Genomic DNA, 16526 nt, shown 5'->3' on the forward strand with positions numbered 1-16526 from the left:
AGGATCATGTGGTTGTATCTATGTAGTGACTTCGCCACACGATTCAGAGAACAAACAAGAACAAAAGTGCTGTTGGGTCACATCTTCAAAATAAAGACTATGCTCTTTCAGCCGTAACTGTGGATACGGGAATTTTGCACGTTGAACATTAGAGGCGGAAGCCGGATATCCTCGAAGAACTGGAAATACATGTACATCGGTTCTTTAGTATATTTGACGACCTATTGATAGATTTATGTCAGCTAGCTCTTACTCTCCACCAATGTTCGCCCGCAGGTTTTCCGAACATATTTTCGCATGAAAAGCCTTTTCTTTTAACTTTCCCCTTTTTACGACCCTCTCCCTGTCTCCTTAATTTTCTGCGATGAGTGTTCGTTGTTTTAGAATTGTTTTATTGTTGACCCCCACTGTTTGCTTAAGGCTGGCATTTATTAATCACGCTTAACAATTAATTTTTAACTTTTGTTATGATACATTGCACTTTACGGTACGATGTCACAATCACTGATACCTGTGCTCACATACAGTGTTTTTTAGTTTTTGCTATTGTTAAGTTGTTTTGTTCGTATTCGGCGGTTATCGCCCATGGCGTGTCCACTTTCCTAATTTTTGCACAATGCAATATGCGAATTTGCTTATGCACTTTCTTCCACGATATATTAGAAGATTAATGGATTGGTTGAGCCCATGCTCCATCACTGTACGTAAGCTACAACAAAAAATAAAATTGTTGTATTTGTTTGAAAGCCTGCTACAGACACCTATGATAAATATACAATGTTATTTTCATGTAATTTTCATATTTTAGTCTTAGTATTATTGCATATTTTATATGTAACATAAATTTGTTTTTCCATACGTTCTACTTTCACTGGCGCCACATAGTGGCCACTTTGTTACCTTAGGTGTGTAGTATACATCCCATTCCTTGAGTGAAAAGTACTACATCCTTAAATACATATGCCAAAGAAAAGATGTTCGTGACAGAGTAGTCGGTAAGTGGTGAGCACCTCACTGTAGGGAGGTGTTTTAAATCGTAGGTGCTGATACAAGGGATAACGATGCAGTGACTGAACGGAAGTGGGTGCCAGTCAAATGACCCTACCTGCTGAGGTGGAGATAGGAATTCCATGGAGCGGGAGGTGCGGAAGAAACAGCTACGAGAAGTCTAAGAACACGAAGTGAGAAAGATAAAAAATGTGTTGTAGTTATTAATTATCAAGTTGAATATCAGACCTGTTATGTACGTTGTACAGAGAGGCAGTATACGAGTTTGTAGCTGTCCTCATTTATCATGCATTGAGTTGTAATTTGAAGATAATATAAGAAGGTGAATTGTATCTCACATATTATTTATGTGATGGAATGAATGAGAACGAGAAGTTAATTTTCAGCAGCTTTATCTGCAGCCTACAGGGAGGCAAAGTATGTCCCTCGTTGGAGGAAGAAGGCACACAGATTCAAAGCACAGACTTGTTGGAACCTGATTAATAATGCTTAACGGCGACCGAACATTCAGTAAACAACGTTCATTGTATGTAAAAGGAGTATTCAGGTGGCAACTTATTTAAGAGTTAGGTGCATGAGGCGAAGTATAAGTAACCATCACGCAGCCGAAGCCAAACTGAAACACTTCAGACGTTACGTCATACCTTGTGGATTCAGTATGTGTCATATTCACATGAACCCATACTGCCTGTATGAAGTTCTTCTGCCTGACTTGGTATGTGTTTTTCATGTACTCTGTATTGCATTTTCTTACTTGTCTTTTAGCTAACTCTCACTGTGCTACTCTTGATTTTTGTCCCCTTTTCCAGACATTATGATGCTGAGTTTATTCGAACCGCATCAATAAAGCAGTTGCCTTTCATCCGGTGACAACCAAATACTTATCCCCCCTCCATAGCAACATTCTTAAACATTTTAAATCACATGAAATGAGCGCATAACTCTTACGTGGCAACGTATCACACCTTGAATTTACGTCGCACTGCACGGCCCAGGTACCTGCCATCTGACATAAACGTTACAAATCCCTCGAGGGTAGACGACGTTGTTTTCACGAAACACTGCTGAAAAAAATTAGAGAACCCGCATTTGAGCCGGAGTGCAGAACGAGACTACTGCCAACAGTGTACATTTCGCGTAATGGCTACAAAGATACTAGAAATAAGAGTTCGCACAGAGGCATACAGACTCGCTGTGTTTGCGAGTCGAATAGGAAAGGAAATGACAAGTGGTGGTGCAAGACACCCTCCGTCATGCACCATACGGTGGCGTACGGGCTATGTATGTAGATACAGGCTTCAGCTAACAGAGTCAGCAACTCCAACATTCTATTCGGAGATAAATAATTCAACAGTTTAGTAGACGTAATTCCACTCTCAGGATGCGCCGTCGTCTTTCGACATGCGCGCGCGCGCGTTTGTGTGTGTGTGTGTGTGTGTGTGTGTGTGTGTGTGTGTGTGTGTGTTTGCGTGTGTGTGTTCTATGTGTGTCCTATGAAGATTAACTCGACCTACAGGTCACCCTTAGGCACTGAGATGAATGATGGCTACAATCAAACTCATAGATAATACCTGCAGTATGATTTTAACAATAGCGGGACAGTTATCTATTAGAGCAGAGTTAGATATCAGAGATTTAAGGAACAGAATTGTAAACATTATTTCGAATCATTGTTTTCAAGATCCTTCAGTAGAACGTTAGGTCACCCATAGTCAGTAGAGTGAGCCGGATAAGAGAACTTTACACAAAATATACATCTGCAACTTGCATTTGTGGAACGTGTGTCAAACCGGACACACATATCAACTTTAGAAGGTTCTCTGTTACCAGATCGAATAGACCAGACGAAAAAGGAGGTAACACTATCCTGCTACGGAGAGAATTTATGTTTTCAGAAGCACGGATCAACTTCCCAACCGAAAGACCACAAAAGGCAGTAGTATGAATTAAATCACATTTTATATCATTCACGCTGTTAATGGGATATTGCTTCCAGAGAAGCAATATCAGCGAAGCAGATTGTAACAACATCAACAAAGTGAACTGGCAATCTTTCAGAAAAGTAATAGAAAAAACAATAATTGTGCAATAATTTATTGCAGCAGTTCTAGAAACGAGTCCAGCGCATATAACCTACTGCGCACTTCTCAAAACATTAAAATGATGCGGCACATCCCCCTATACCCAGACATGCTAGTTCTGTACAGGTTAGAAACTCCTTGATGTGATGGAATACGGAATGTTCACGAATGATTGCTTGACGTCGACTAGCACTTAAGAGTTAAAAGACTTCTACTCTTGGAATACCAGAAGATAAATACTCAAACTACTGAGAACGTCTTAGCTGAATAAATTAGGGTGGAAAGATGTGTAGAAATACCATGATATCTGATGTGTCGAGTGCAGTAAGGAAACTCAGAAACCGTAACTGGAACATCGGCCAGGGTGAAATGGATCACCGCTTGTTGGGAGAAATGCTTCAAAACCGGGCTCCCCCTTACGTCTGCAGTCCTGCTGCTACCCCAATAGGTACCGTTTCAGTTGAAGGAGTTAAAGCTAGTTCTGAAGTACTCGAGGAGGTCTGCCCCTGGAATGGATTATATTCACTAACCTATGCTCCGTAATCTCCCAGATCCTGCATTGGGGGCAGTTCTACGAACCTTTAACTACATTTAGATAGAAGAGGCTCTTGTTCCTGAGTGGACAACTCAAATAATTATTCTAGTTCCCACATCTAAAATAATGCCTGTAAGTCCAACCTCATACAGGCCTATCGCCTTATCCTCGTGTGTCAGATATATGCTTGCGTCATCCTTTTGTGTGAGATAAATGCTTGAGAGCCTCATTACGGTCGTTTACAGTGATGGCTGGAATCCGAGAACCTACTTTTAGAAAACCAGTTTTGCTTTCGAAAGGGTAGAGGAACCCAAGACAATTTGTCTATTTTGCATTCTAAAATTCTTTAGGCACCAAAACTGGGCGGCGTCTTACAGCAGCATTATTGAAATCAAGAGTGCATGTGATAATGTTCAGATTCCGGTTCGAATACAAAAATTAAGCTATCTGGGCATACGAAAAGATTTTTTGTTTGTCACTCAAACCTTCCTATGCCACAGAAATATATACACTACGTGATGAAGATTAGATGAGTGGATCACATAACTAATGAGGAGGTATTGAATAGAATTGGGGTGAAGAGGAGTTTGTGGCGCAACTTGACGAGAAGAAGGGACCGGTTGGTAGGACATGTTCTGAGGCATCAAGGGATCACAAATTTAGCATTGGAGGGCAGCGTGGAGGGTAAAAATCGTAGAGGGAGACCAAGAGATGAATACACTAAGCAGATTCAGAAGGATGTAGGTTGCAGTAAGTACTGGGAGATCAAGAAACTTGCACAGGATAGGGTAGCATGGAGAGCAGAATCAAACCAGTCTCAGGACTGAAGACCACAACAACAACACGTGATGAAAAGTATCCGGACACCTGGCTGAAAATGACTTACAACTTGGTGGCACCCACCATCGGTAATGCTGGAATTGAATATGGTGTTGGCCCACCCATAGTCTTGATGAAGCTTCCACTTTCGCAGGCATACGTTCAATCAGGTGCTGGAAGGTTTCTTGGAGAGTGGCAGCCCATTCTTCATTGAGTGCTGCACTGAGGAGAGGTATCGATGTCGGTCGGTGAGGACTCGCACGAAGCCGGGGTTCCAGAACATCCCAAAGATGTTCTATAGGTTCAGGTCAGGACTCTGTGCAGGCCAGTCCATTACAGGGATGTTATTGTCGTGTAACAACTCCGCGACAGGTAGTGCGTTCTGAACAGTTGCTCGATCGTGTTGAAAGATGGAATCGCCATCCCCGAATTTCTCTTCAACAGTGCGAAGCAAGAAAGTGCTTAAAACATCATTGTAGGACTGTACTGTGATAGTGCCACGCAAAACAACAAGGGGTGCAAGCCCCTTCCATGAAAAACACGACCACGGCATAACACCACTAGCTCCAAATTTTACTGTTGGCACTACACACGCTGGCAGATGACGTTCACCGGGCATTCGCCATACTAACACCCTGCCATTGGATCGCTACATTGTGTACCATGATTTGTCATTCCACACAACATTTTTACCCTGCTCAGTCGTCCAATATTTACGTTCCTTACACCAAGCGAGGCGTCGTTTAGCATTAACCGGCGTTATGTGTGGCTTATGAGCAGCCGCTCGACCATGGAATCCAAGTTTTCTCACCTCCCACCTAACTCATGAACACATGAATCCATGTGGAGCACGTGTGGGTGTCACCGCGGTCTTCTAGTCCTGAACCAGACACAATTGGTTTCAGCGAAGTATACGGGCCTGGAGATGGCGTTGACGCAACGTCGAAACTAGTAGCCAAATAAATATAAAATCGTAAGTACAGCTGAAGGAGTTTCACTTTTAATAAAAATGACTACTGTGGTCTCTGATATGGAGTATCTGACAGTAGGTGGCAGGTCAATGCACCTAATATGAGAAACGTATGTTTTTGGGGGTGTCCGGATACTTTTGATCACGTAGTGCATGTAAAATTGCAGAACAAATTACTCGGTCTTCATACCACGTCAAGATTACTGTCTCAGGGCTTAGTTCTCAGCCCAGTTCTAGTTTTAATACACGAACGTGGCATGGACACTATAATTTCACCACCTATTAAAACTGTCCAGTATGAAGATGACTGAAGATAATTTATGACTTTCTTTTCTACACATTAGTCTTCAATCTCTTTGCCTAACTTTAGTCAAAGCCGTTTAGCCATTAACCGTTGGATGGGTATCAACGGAGTAATAGTTTCAACTGAGAAATATGCAGTTTATTTCATCCACAGAAGGTGGCGATCGACCAGCTCAGGAGTTTTATTAGGAAGTCTCTCCGCTAGAGACAAAAGCGGAATTTTGCAGGTGAAGTATTTGGCATGCCCTTAACACGGGCTGATCATATATCCCATTTAACCAAGAAAACAAACAGAATTAACGTAGTAAGGCTGGCTACACGCCAAGTCATATTTGCATACTGGGATTCTGTTTGGTTGACTGTAGCGTGTAAATAGCGCGCGCCAGCGATTACGGGCCGAGTTTATGCCATTAGCCGTCTGGTGGCTGAGCGGCGGCCGGGTAACGTTGGCCATCGGTTCGCTTCCGTTGGAGTGCAGTTTGTCTTCACGTGGGTGCTTCGTGGGCCGGTCGTGCCATCATTATCTGGTAGCTGTTAAAGCTTTCAAGTTGCATCGTACTTGATGAGATTTTCACTCTGCAGCAGAGTGTGCGCTGATATGAAACTTCCTGGCAGATTAAAACTGTGTGCCGCACCGAGACTCGAACTCGTGACCTATGCCTTTCGTGGGCAAGTGCTCTACCAGCTGAGCTACCCAAGCACGACTCACGCCCCGTCCTCACAGGAGACGAGGTACTGGCAGAAGTACAGGTGTGAGGAGCGTGTGCGAGTCGTGCTTCGGTAGCTCAGTTGGTAGAGCACTTGCCCACTTAAGGCATAGGTCACGAGTTCGAGTCTCGGTCCGGCACACAGTTTTAATATGCCAGGAAGTTGCATTGTACTTACTTGCACATGTGCAGCGCGAACCGTGCTTGAACACAGGGAAGAACGAGGTGCCAAATGCAAGAGCATTTGATTACGGTAAGATATGATATGGAAATGACGAATGAGAGAAGATACAGAGACAGATATATTTGGACATAACTAATGCACTGAATAATCTACAATTTTTAAAATATTCATCCCTCCAAATGGATCGATTAGGCAATTTGTCGATCCGCAGCTCGTGGTCAAGTGACTAGTTCCGCTACGAGCGCCGAGCGGGTTGGTTCTTGTTTATTTCACTTGCCGCAGCGTCGCTTGTGTCAAGTTTTCCTCGTTAATGTTGCTCTTTCTGCCGAGTGAGTCGTAGCGCCTCAGCTCCGCCTTCCTGTCTGTGTTCGTCTGCTTCCAGCGACGTCGGCCGCTCCGCTATGGCTGCCACGGTTTCCACGTGTGTTCCACGAAAAGGTACTGTGAGCTTCACTTTCGATAAAACAACGCGACACGTGCAGCCCTGGTCTCCAGAAATCCACGATTTACTTGTCGATATAATTCATGTGAACTCTGACCAGGTCCACAACGCTTATTTTGATGCAGACGACTATGTGTTTTAGGTGAAATTTATGGATCCCCTTGCGTTGAAAGATTACTGTCACGACATGGTTCTCAAGTCCCGTTCAAGCATAATTCCGTTAGTGTGGTGTCACTCGCAGATGCTGAAATCGAATATACCACCATTCGAGTGTTCAACCTCCCGCCGGAAGTTGATGACAACTTTCTAAAGGACATATGAACTCCTTATGGGCATGCGAAAAACGTCCGTCGGGAACGCTGATCTACTCAACACAGATTATAGTGTTGTAATGGAATTAATCGCGTGGAAATGCATGTCAAACGCAATATTCCATCACATTTACAAGTGTGTGGTTACCGCGTTCATGTCGTGTATACTGGTAAAGGGGGACCTGCTTCCTATGTTAGAGGTAACGTTCGGTCTAATTGCCCGCTGAGGTTTTTGTATTACAGCCGTCATTAGCGCAGCGTCGCAAAGTGACGATTGCTGATCTTGTTCCTTCCCCTCCCGCCGTCGAATCTACTTCTGTTTCGGATCATAACGAACATACCGTCAGTTCTGATAATTGTGTCAATGACTTTGCGCCTTTACTTCGGCAACAGGTTCAGAATCCTATTGCCGCCAGGATAGAACCTGTAACAGTGACAAACATGAGACGTCGCACTCAGGACGGTGATGGTGAGGATCTGGCTGTGCCTTCTGTGCCAACCTCCCAACCTCCCCCGCATCGATTGTGTCCCCTGTTCCTCTCGATGCTGCGTTACCTCCCGTCCGTGGTGCGGTGAGTGGCGAAGAAGTTATCTCCAGCATCCCTCCTGCTCGCGAAGTGGCTCCATCTGAGCTGCCTGTGCCTGGAGAGGGAGTGGAGACCCCCACCCCCTTCGTATTCGTGTCCTCCGTTACCGTCTGAGCCGATGCAGTGTCCTCCTGCTCCTTCATCTTCAGCCGCCGATGCTTTCCTGAATTTGTCGACTACAGTAACTCCCGGGGAAAATCGAATTAGCGACCAAGTATCACTGTTGCATTGGCAGTTCCACAGAATTCTTCCGCCTTAGTGACTGGAACTGCATTACGTGACCCTAATTCTGAGGGGCAGGAAGCTGTGCCTATGACCCCTCCCATACCTCCGTCTCCAGAGGCCGCAATATACAACCTGACCGTGCGGTGGCACGTAAGAAATCTAAGAAAAAAGATTGCGACGACGGGAGTTCTGGCCTCCCGATGCCTGATTCCTCTGTGGATTCCGCTATGGACCTTGACTCTCAGCTGTCTACATAATTCAGCTCGGACGTTCCGTACATCCCTGTACAGCTGTGTTCTATGATCCAAGCCTACTCGTTCCTTTCCTCAAACGTTAATCCTGTGGAATCAGAATCGCGGCTGGCTTCGCTGCATCAGTTCATTTATGATTCATGTGCGGATATGGTCTTCTTAAAGGAGGTGTTATTTAGGCATTTCTCCCTACCTGGTTTTCTTTAATGTAGCACCAGAATATTCTACGGGGACCGCCTTGTTCTTTCGCGAAGGTATTCCTGTCGCTGAGGTGGGATTGTTGGATTATGGCAGGGGCACAGATTATCAACTTTTTAATATTACCTTGGTTCTTTTATATGCTCCTTCTGGTGCTGGTCGCGCAGTGGATCGTTCGCGTTTTTATAAATAGGATATTGTTTATTTGTTGTGTAAGAGTCCTCTGGGTATTCTGTTGCGTAGTGATTTTAATTGTGTGCTGCGTCCTGCAGATCAATTTCCAAATTTTAATTTCTGTTGCCAATTACATGAATTGGTCCGCTGCTACGACTGTAAAACGTCTAGATGTATAAATACCCGGCGTTAATTAAATTTACTCACTTTACTGCGTCTTTTAGTAGCCGGTTAGATAGGTTTTACTTATCAGACTGCCCGCGCGATTGCATTCTTAATGTTGAAGTCATCCCAGCTTCCTTTACGGGTCACTGTGCTGTGACTTCAACCCACCATCTAGAACGGCAACCAGTTAAAGTGTTTCGCACTCGGTGGATGTTAAACGTCGCTCACCTAGCTCACCCCCCTCTCAATGACGTGATGCCAGCCGTGTGGGAGCGTACTTTACGGTCCATTGAGAAGTACTCTTCTATCCTTGACTGGTGGACATAGCTGGCAAAACTGAGACTCAGGCAAACTTTGATTTTTTTGTGCTGCCAAAGCGGGAGACTTTCGGAGAACTTAAGAATATTACTGTTCCATCCTGCGTGAACTTTGATGCTGCGGATCACGACCCTCCGCCAATAGCGGATGTCAGGCATGTAAAGGCAAAATTCTTGACCTTGAAAAGAATACAAATGGAAGGGTTGAAAATGCGATCCAAACCGCGATCATTGGTGGCGGAAGAACTGACTTCCTTATATCATTTGCTTCGGCATCAGACCCGTCGCCGATGCACTTGTCTCACGACAAATAATGGACGTATCGTATCGGAGCAAGCTGATATAGTGCGTGTCTTACATCATTACTATGAAGACATCTACGACGTCGATGAGTTCAGTGCGACCCCTTGCGACTCACTAGCCAATTACACCTGAGCATAATGGAAAGCTATTAGCTGCATTTCAGCCTGAGGAAGCTTAAAAACTTATTATGGGATCGCCTTCTCAAAAGTCTCCAGGTCTGGGTGGACTTCCAAGGAATTTTATGTGCACTTTTGGCCGCTGTTGGGTGCTACCTTTATGACTCCTTTGAACGAACTGTTACAGGGTAGAGTGGTGCCGACCTCGTTCGAAGTGGGAAAAATTGTTTTAATCCTGAAACGCCCTGGACCAGCTTCTCCTGATAGCTTTCGCCCAATTACTTTTTTAAACTTTGATTATAAGACTGTGGCGAGGGCGTTAATAGTAGGATGTCGGAACTGATGGAGATACTTGTTGCCAAACATCAAAGCTCCGTACCTGGTCGTACCATTCTTACTCATGTAGTCGAGTATCGTGACGTGGTTTCTGTTGCTGCTGTCACGTCCGTCCCTTGTACGCTTGCTTTCCTAGACTTTGATAAGGCATTTGATCGTGTTAACCATGACTTTTTGCTTCGGGTTCTGGAGGCAGTTGGTTTTACTGTTGACACACGGCGAGTGGTCTCAAATCTGTTTATGGGTATTTCAGCTTCGGTGGTTGTTAATTGCCAACTGACACCTCTTCCCCCCCCCCCCCCCCCCGCCCCCCCCCCCGCCCGCCCCCGATAAATTGACGTCGGGGAGTGCCTCAACGAAGCCCGCTGTCAATGACTTTTTGTGGTCTCTGGAGCCCCTACTTCGGATTCCAATATCCCAGCTGAAAGGTTGGACGCTTTCCGGAGAGACTATAGCTGTTTGTGCATACGCGGATGACGTGATGGTTGTACTCCGCAATTCTGTGGAGATTCCTCGACTGAAGGCTGTAATCGATGATTGCTGTCGGAATTCAGGTGCTCTACTTAATGAAGGTAAATGCGGGCCTCTTACTTTGCGAGGTTTTGATGACGCCTCTGTTCCATGGGCTACTGTGGTGGATCACCATACGTCTCTCGGTATCATCATTGATCGTTATCCACTCGAAATGGCGACGCTCAAGTGGAAGTCTGTTACGGAAAAAATACAGAGTGCGATACTAGAACATGAAAGGCGTTCTCTTAGTCTGCTCCAGACAGTCCGAATACTGGATACATGTCTTATGCAAAGCTTATTACGTGGCCCAAGTTTATCCGCTTCACTCAATGATTGCGAGGAAACTACAGCAACTGTCTGTTCGTTTCTTATGGAAAAGCCATACCTTTCGTTTACGGTATGAGATGGTTACGAAGTCTCGTTCCTTTTGGGGGGGGGGGGGGGGGGTTGGGCCTGGGTGATATACGAAGGAAGACGCAGATGCTATATGTGTGACGTAATGTTTTGATAACTCAAGAAATTCACACATTCACGTTTCGTTTATTTCTCTGTGTCCGTCCTGCTGGTCTTGAACCCCCTATTGGTGTTGGTCGCATAAATTATAAGTTAAAACACATTCGTGACTTCTATCTTGCGGTGAACTAATTAGGGGCTGACATTTTATGGAGACTCATCCTCACCATGAACTTCCTAGACTCGTTGGAAAGCAGTGCCTTGTCCGAACCTCGCTGAGAGAGGATCGCCGCAAACAAACTGGGCGACAGTTTGGTGTAATACTAATCTTCCGATTTTGCCGATGCCTCTTGGAATAAGGTAGTCAATAACTTGATTTCAACGAACGAGCGACTCCCGGTATTGGTCTTAGTGACAACGATTTATGTAGTCGTTGTACGTCTACAGATACGATTGGACATCGCTTTACTTGTGGAGGCCGTATGGTAAATTGGTCTTGGATTAGGGCGCAATTGGCCTTCCTTACTTGATCTTCTGAGACTTTATACACTACGGACATCATATTGCGGCCAGATTCTTCCTTCTTTCCACGGTCGAAAGCATATACCGGAATGTGGTTAGTGGGTTACTTCGTTTATTATTTTGTAGAAGGCGAGGGGGAAGATCACATGAACTTCATGCAGCACATGATCACGGCGTATTGGACGTGCTTGCGAATGCCTCGATATCGAGACCTCTTCACCAACGTGTTGAATCTTGTTTTCCGTCGGCAGGGTGTTGGTTAATTTCATTTTCCTGATGATAGGTGTTTTCTTTGTTATGTATGTTTCCCATCTGATTTGCTTCGGCTTGTTGTTTCCTAGTTTACCTGCTCGTTTTGTTTAGCGTTTTGACTCAGTGTGAGTCCAGTTCTATTGTAAAATGTGACTAAATGAAGTATATATGCACTTGAGCGTATACACTCTTTGAAATCATATTGGAATTTTTTTAGTTTGCTATTTAGAATATAATCTGATTCGTTTGTCTTTCTGCTTTTAGATTCTACATAAAAACTACTATTTATAATAAATAAAAATGCAACAAAAACTAAAAAATATAAAAAGTAAAAAAAACTATATTTATATCATGAGAGCTTAGTGGTGGTTTTTCGGCTATTCTCGTTTTTTTCCTTTATCCTTCTATTACTATTTTATCATAATTAATTTTTTTCTCCCATTTGCAGCTTATATTACATGATTATTTGACTATGGTCTACTGAAATTTCATGATAGTGCCAAGTCACTCTGATAATAAAAAAAAGTGGATCACGGGGTCCCGGGTCGGGAATTTTCTCTGCCCAGGGGCTGGGAGTTTGTGTTGTCATCATCATTTCACGATCATTCGGACAGTGAAAAGATTGGGAAGTTGTATGGGAACTGATAACTGCGCAGTTGAGCGTCCCTCAAAACAAATATCACCACCTTCATTATCAGTTTTTAGCTCTCGATAAAATGCATCGCTGGAAATACTTACATGATCATTAACTTAAATAATTTAGTTGTGAGAGACATTTTAACCGAAACATTTATTGTAAACAGCATATCTTTTTAAAGGAGACGGCTACACTGATACTATGGCAGCGTGTGTTGGCAGCGAGTACTGTTCACTACACGAACCATTAATATCTTAAGATATTTTACCATCCAGTTTTACTGTTTTATGCTATAGTTACGTAGCTTTGCTCCTAATTTATATTTCATTAAAGATACATGAACTCGAAGAAGAGGAGACAAAATACTACAATATGATACTGATATACTATTCATATTTGCATCATAAATAGTAAAGGATTCCGCAAGAATAAAAAGTTCTAACCATTGCAAGTACAAATTATAAATATTTAAATATTGATTTGAGGGCAGACTAAAGCATCTAGAAATTATTATTGTTATATACGTTTACAGTACGAATTCTTAGCGTGCAGCTAATAGCGCATACAGAATTTTGATCAAACTTATGTTCAAGGTGTACAACTTCGCCTCCGCCGTGTTTTCCCCCACATTTGAGGCTTTAATGAAACAAATTGGTTACACATGTATCGTTCAAAGTATTTTCAATCGCTGGCCACTACTTTCTCCCATCTTTCGGCCAGTGTACAAATCCCGCGTCGAAAAAATTGTTCATCTTTTGAAGCGATCGACGAATCGATCCAATTTGTGACTTCTTGATGAGATCGGAAGTGTTGGTCAGCCAGGCCATACGTCATTGATCTAAACAGATGGTATTCAGAGGGAGCAAAGTCTGGAGAATATGGCGGGTGGGGTAGGACTGCCCATTTTAGCGTTTCCGAGTACGCTTTGAATTCTTTTGCAACGCGGGGCGAGCGTTGTCGTGCTGCAAAATCACTTTATCATGCCTCTTGCTGTATTGCGGCCGTTTGTCTTTTAATGCTCTGCTCAAACGCATGAATTGCGTTCGATAACGAGCACCTGTGATTGTTTCACTTGGTTTTATCTCCTCATAGTACACGACGCCAAGCTGGTCCCGCCAAATGCAGAGCATGATCTTGGAGCCGTGAATATTCGGTTTGGCCGTCGACGCGGAAGCATGGCCGGGATATCCCCTCCATTTTTTGCGTTTAGGGTTATCGTAATGAAGGCAACGGCCTTGCCACAGTGGACACACCGGTTCCCATGAGATCACCGAAGTTGAGCGCTGTCGGGCGTGGCCGGCACTTGGATGGGTGACCATCCGGCCGCCATGCGCTGTTGCCATTTTTCGGGGTGCACTTAGCCTCGTGATGCCAATTGAGGAGCTACTCGACCGAATAATAGCGGCTCCGATCAAAGAAAACCATCGTAACGACCGGGAGAGCGGTGTGCTGACCACACGCCCCTCCTCACTGCATCCTCAACAGAGGATGACACGGCGGTCGGATGGTCCCGATGGGCCACTTGTGGCCTGAAGACGGAGTGATTTTTTTTTTATCGTAATGAACCCATTTTTCGTTCCCGGTCACAATGCGATGCAGAAATCCCTTCCGTTTTTGCCTCTGAAGCAAACATTCACAAACACACAAATGCAGTTCAACGTCTCTTGGTCTCAGCTCACACGAGACCCAAAGTCCTTCTTTCTGAGTCATGCCCACAGCCTTGAGACGTTTTGAAATGGCTTGCTGTGTCACTCCCACTAATCGTGCCAATTCTTCTTGAGTCTGACGCGAGTCTTCACTCAGCAATGTCTCCAATTCTCCATCTTCGAAAACATTCTCTCTTCCACCACTATGCCGGCCTACGACGTCAAAATCACCGTTCTTGAAGCGTTGAAACCACTCACGACACGTTCTTTCACTAATAGCGTCCTTACCATAAGTACTTGAGAGCATTCCTTGAGACTCAGCCGATGTTTTCTTTATATTGAAACAAAACAGTAACACCTCCCGCAAATGACATTTTCAATCAAGAACAACTTCATGATGCAGGTACAAATCAACTAATGTTTCAACGAGGAATGTTGACCGAGGTCCAAGCTAACTGCCTGACGTCTGAGATGTGTTTGGCTCTGAACACTATGGGACTTAACATCTGAGGTCATCAGTCCCCTAGAACTGAGAACTACTTAAACCTAACTAACCTAAGGACATCACACACATCCATGCCCGAGGTAGGATTCGAACCTGCGACCGTAGACTGAAGCGCCTAGAACCGCTCGGCCACACCGGCCGGCTGAGATCTGTTTCTTTCGACAACTACTTACCGTTGTCGCCACCTATCAGCAGCCCACAGCTCGTGGTCGTGCGGTAGCGTTCTCGCTTCCCACGCCCGGGTTCCCGGGTTCGATTCCCGGCGGGGTCAGGGATTTCTCTGCCTCGTGATGGCTGGGTTTGTGTGATGTCCTTAGGTTAGTTAGGTTTAAGTAGTTCTAAGTTCTAGGGGACTGATGACCATAGATGTTATGTCCCATACTGCTCAGAGCCACCTATCAGCAAACGGCGACAGCAAAGTTTTGTATAAAAACTTGTATAAAAGAACTGGTGAGCACATGAGGCCTTTATGTGACGTCAGTTGGCTCCCATCTCGCGGGCGGAGGCGCCGTGAGTTGGAGAAAGGCGACAGTTTTCTGGAGGAGGTGACAGAGTTCTTATAAGGTTGGCGTACGAGCTCCTCTGGGTCTTTCGTCAGCAGTCAGGCAGCAACCTTCAGTTGGTAATTTGGTGCGACCAGAGTTGGGTCGAGTTAGATGAGCGGTGGTCCAGCCACACTGATTGGGTGTTTCAAATATCCCACATTCGGTGGGATTCAGAAATAATCTGGCACTGTTTGGTCGATGACTATTTTGCACAGAGTCTCAGATACAGTTGTGGGACTGAGAAATATTCCGGCACTGTTTGGACTCTGATTATTACTGCACAGCGTTTCACAGATAGAGTTGTGGGGACGCCATTTAAAATTGGTAACTGAATGACATTTAGGGTTCAAATGTCTCTGAGCACTATGGGACTTAACTTCTGAGGTCATCAGTCCCCTAGAACTTAGAACTACTTAAACCTAACTACCCTACGGACATCACACACATCTATGCCCGAGGCAGGATTCCAACCTGCGACCGTACCGGTCGCGCGGTTCCAGACTGTAACGCCTAGAACCTCTCGGCCACTCCGGCCGGCGGCATTTAGGGCACTGAATCGTTGCGTCGGTTAGTAAATAGTAAGCTTATTGATGAGGCTATGTCAGTGAATTTATGGCTGCGGACACGGTCTGGTGCTTTATAGCTAATTTATTATTTTATTAAATTTATTGTGTGAGGTTATCCACCATTCGGGACTTGTCATTTCATTAATTTAACATAATAACTTGTGCTAATGGCCAGTCAACAGTTTGAGGAGTAATTAATTGCGCAATACAGTAGACGTTAAAACTTAAATCATGTATAGTTGGTAAATGATTTATAGCAGCACCTACGCTCAACCTAGCAGATACTGCCGTTCTGACTAGTCGCCAGTAACCATTTTACAGTTTTATTTAAATTTAAAGCATTGCAATTTAGGAAGAAAAAGTCTGACTTTAACGTAGAGAGGTAGGTGGAGAGAGAGAGAGAGAGAGAGAGAGAGAGAGAGAGAGAGAGAGAGAGAGAGAGAGACTAGTTTTACTATACTAAGTAAAAAAAAAAAAAAGATGGCAAATTGAGTCTCACGATCTCAGGCTGGAACCTGATGGGTGCAGATTCTCATACTTTCTTGCTGTAGAAGGAGTTAGTCTGTTACGTCATCGATTATTACGTGCCTCACACCACAATGCTACTAAACGTGCGCTTTATAAAATAGACATGTTAAAATTCCGACGGTTCTGGGCGCTACAGTCTGGAGCCGAGTGACCGCTACGGTCTCAGGTTCGAATCCTGCCTCGGGCATGGATGTGTGTGATGTCCTTAGGTTAGTGAGGTTTAATTAGTTCTAAGTTCTAGGTGACTGATGACCTCAGAAGTTAAGTCGCATAGTGCTCAGTCATTTGAACCATTTGAATCAAAATTCCGACGCCTGCGGATAAGCC

At 44.4% G+C, this 16526-nt stretch overlaps 1 pseudogene; it reads left to right on the forward strand.

The window, feature by feature from the left end:
- Window positions 1-13634: 13634 nt before the first annotated feature.
- Window positions 13635-13751, forward strand: LOC126191888 (5S ribosomal RNA; annotated as a pseudogene).
- Window positions 13752-16526: the final 2775 nt, after the last annotated feature.

This window comes from Schistocerca nitens, chromosome 6 (genome assembly GCF_023898315.1).
Source record: "Schistocerca nitens isolate TAMUIC-IGC-003100 chromosome 6, iqSchNite1.1, whole genome shotgun sequence".
Classification (NCBI taxonomy): Eukaryota; Metazoa; Arthropoda; class Insecta; order Orthoptera; family Acrididae; genus Schistocerca; species Schistocerca nitens.